Raw genomic sequence first — 3,547 nt, 5'->3', positions numbered from 1 at the left:
TAACTAACTAACTAACTAACTAACTAACTAACTAACTAACTAACTAAGAGAACCACACTGTTAACAGAACCACTCTACTAATAGGACCATGCTGCTAACAGTAACAGTGTTTTTATAACACTATTTTTATTTTAATTATTTTTTTATTGCTGTATATAGTTGTCTGTCTAAAACGAAAATGAGTCCTTGTGACTCACTGAGACTACCTGGATAAATAAAGGATAAATAAAATTGGGGGGGGGGGATCTGTTTTTGAAGTAAGAATGTTCTTCTATATATTTTTGTATTGGTCCAAGTCCTTCTGAGGGTTGTTGAATATATGTTAAAGAAAACCCTTCTCTGTCTATCCTGTCTATCAGGAACCATACGGCTGATAATGAACTGAGTAAATGTAACTATGAAATCTACAGTGAGGCTCCTGAAGGTCTGTGTACAGGTCATCATTAAACCTGTTCTTTGGCAGATTTGTGTAAATTTGCCTTGGCAAGAAGCACAGGACGGAATAACCTTTTGTAGAAAGTGAATACAATGCGTGTTTGTTTAGTGCTCAGTACTTCACCCATCCCCTCTGTAGAGTCTGTTGCTGTTTCAGATCAGAAAAGTCTTATTCTTTCTAAGATCAACACTGCAGACTGTGACACATGCATGTATGACTCAAACTATGAATTCAGTCATAGTCATTTGTGAACAATGATTGTGACTCAACCACTGGCACAAATGTGTCTGTAATGTTGTTAAAGTCTTCTAAACTTGTGTTTAATTTTTTTTTAAATCACTGCACGTCCATATAAATTTATGTTATAAAAATACCTGAGATTACTATTAATTAACCTTCTAAAAGCAAACACAAAAAAAAAATGCAGGGGATGGGGGCAATTACAACAACGGATTAACTTTTGTTGTGGATCAGATTCATGCAGGCTGCACCTTAAAATGATTTGGTGGTAGTTGAGACTGATCCCTATCACACATTCTGAGCTCTAACCTGTTGCACACAATCTGTGTTTCAAACTTTGCCATTAATACTTTGGAGTCAACTCTGTTTTGCTATTACCAGTATATGTCAAGAAGTACAGGACAGATTTGATTATTTTTCTTTCGGCTGCTCCCTTCTTCAGGGGTCGCCACAGTGAGTTAGTTCATACAAACACTTGGCAAATGTTTTTACACTGGATGCCCTTCCTGACAACCACTGAGCTACCATAGCCCACATGTGTGGAGCAGAGAGCTGCCATCTAGGGCACCCGGGAACAGCTAGGGGATTAAGGGCCTTGCTCAAGGGCCCAGAGTGGGGCAAATGAGAGTGGAGGCAGGTGTGGGTGTTTCACCTTTCCCACTCAAAATTTGTTGTAATTGTCTGTGAATTCAAACCTGAAATATCTTAATCACAAGTTCACCTGCTCTAACCTCTGAATCACCACTCTCCCATCCATCCATCCATTCATCCATCCATCCATACATACATACATACATACATCCAATTTACCCTTTTCTTCCTTTTCCAGCCACCAGGGTCACTGGTGTCCATATCCAGTAGTCACTGTGCTGCAGGTGGGGGACACCCTGGACAGGTCTCCAGTCCATCACAGGAACACATAGAGACAATTTAGTTACCAATCAGCCTAACATGCATGTTATAGGTCTGTGGGAAGAAATGTGGAGTACCCAGAAGAAAAAAAAAAACACTCATCCACAGAGAGAACATGCAAACTGTCTGGAAAGGTCCCCGGGTCAAGATTTGATCCAGCAACCTTCTTGTTGATAAGCAACAGCTACACTCCACCCAAAACAGAATTCCCTCAATAGGGGTTGATTCCCAGCCTTCCAAGTGAAGGGCAGGAATGCTTAGCAGTAAGCTTTAATACTTTATTATGATTTTATTCTAAAACTAAGGTGGTGATCTCTAAAGATGCTTCTTTAAGAAACGCTGTCTTTATTTCAATATGTTCTACACACTGTACAACACAAGATTTGATTTTCTCTACAGATTTGTTGACACTGTGCTTCATTTCACAAAATCTTGCAACTCTAATGGCATGGAGTGATTGTGAATATGAGAGGGAAGTGAGGCTACATGAAATGAAGACTTTTTGCAAAGGCAGCAGATGATACCAGACAACTGTTACTTCATCTACCATCAGGGACAAATACAAGCAGCATACAAAAGCCTCAAAGAGAAGACTCTGAATAAAAGTTTAACATAAAGCAGGACAGATTGAAGCCAGTGGTTAAGGTAGCATGCAATCTCACAGTTTTTATGTTTAAAATCCTAGTTGTGGAAAAAGGGTTGGAGGATTGATCAATGTTATGAAAAGATTATCATGCTCCGCAAAATAACAGTACAATGTTTTTAAAACCACATAAACAAATCTAATTACAAGATTCCATCTTGTCATCTCTAAACATAAACCAGAATCCTAATCAAATGTTTCAGATATTCTAGTCAACAAAATGATATAATGTTTAATACAAACACGTTTTTTTTTTAATTAAATGTCTCTTTTTATGCCAAATATTTGGACATGTATTATTTCATAGTAATAATTCAAAAGTAATGTGAAAAAGTTTACTTTCATCTTTACATAGAAAAACAAACGTTTGCTCAGAAATGAATTATTTTCATTAAATACGACTGATTCTTTGATTTATTTCTGTTGTAAATAAAATCTCCTCAGAAATGCCCAACGTTACCCTGAGACATACTGGAAGTACTTTGCAGAAATCCACACATACTGCTGGGTACTCACAAGATTGTATTCTGTTCTCAGCCCCAGTCCCCATGAGAGAAGCAGCAATTCCTTCCCAGGTAATAGAATCCAGACCAAAGGAGAGCGAGGTAAGAGATCTCTGATTTCTGCAGCGATGAAGAGTGCTGAGCACGCTCTGCGTCGTTTCATACAGGCTGGAGTCGAGCAGAGGCTCTGCAGTCACATATGTTGGCAAAGCCTTTAGCTTGGCAAAGAAGCTCATTAAGCTACTGACAATCATTCCCACAAAGCCCCATCTAAGAGCTATTCAGCAAGTGTGCACAAAGCAGAGTGAAGGAATGCAAGTCTCATCCCCCCCCCCCCCCCCCTTCATTGATAGTTGGTTAGGATGTTTAATGCACCTGTAGGCTCAGTGAAAGGCTCTATTTGCAATAATCAGCTGGAAGTGGTGGTGGTGTGTGTGTGTGTGTGTGTGTGTGTGTGTGTGTGGAGGGGGGGGGGGGGGGGGTACGTAGAATACTGGGTGGGAGCGCAGATTTCCTGCTGAGTGAAAATCTGTTGAGTTTTGCTCTCGCTGCAGCTCGTTCTGTCAGTCGCCGACAAGCTGCTTAAACGCTAATACTGCTGAAAAGTGCACTGGATCAAACTGCTTAAGACCGTCACAGAGCTTTTGTTTTACTCCCCTACTCTAAGACACTTTTGCATGTTGTCGTTTAAAACATTTTTTAAAAGGTTTGGGTGGACTTCGATTGTTCCAGAGACCTCTCTCCATGATATCCAGATAAACTGTGTTAGAGGTAACACTCAATGCAGTATGAGTGCTGAGACCGTTGATAAGA

At 39.9% G+C, this 3,547-nt stretch overlaps 1 protein-coding gene across 1 annotated transcript in view; it reads right to left on the bottom strand.

Moving 5' to 3' along the window:
• LOC119412168 (neural cell adhesion molecule L1-like protein) overlaps positions 1-2,806 on the bottom strand; it is a gene marked incomplete at its 3' end in the record, with an annotated part of 88,927 nt that extends 86,121 nt beyond the window's left edge. The window contains 1 exon segment of the mRNA XM_037679145.1: positions 2,748-2,806.
• Between the last annotated feature and the right edge of the window lie 741 nt (positions 2,807-3,547).

The sequence above is a fragment of the Nematolebias whitei genome, chromosome 7 (assembly GCF_014905685.2).
Source record: "Nematolebias whitei isolate Nwh7 chromosome 7, NemWhi1, whole genome shotgun sequence".
Classification (NCBI taxonomy): Eukaryota; Metazoa; Chordata; class Actinopteri; order Cyprinodontiformes; family Rivulidae; genus Nematolebias; species Nematolebias whitei.
Note: the sequence above shows the minus strand (reverse complement) of the source record. Positions and strands in the feature narration are given on the sequence as shown.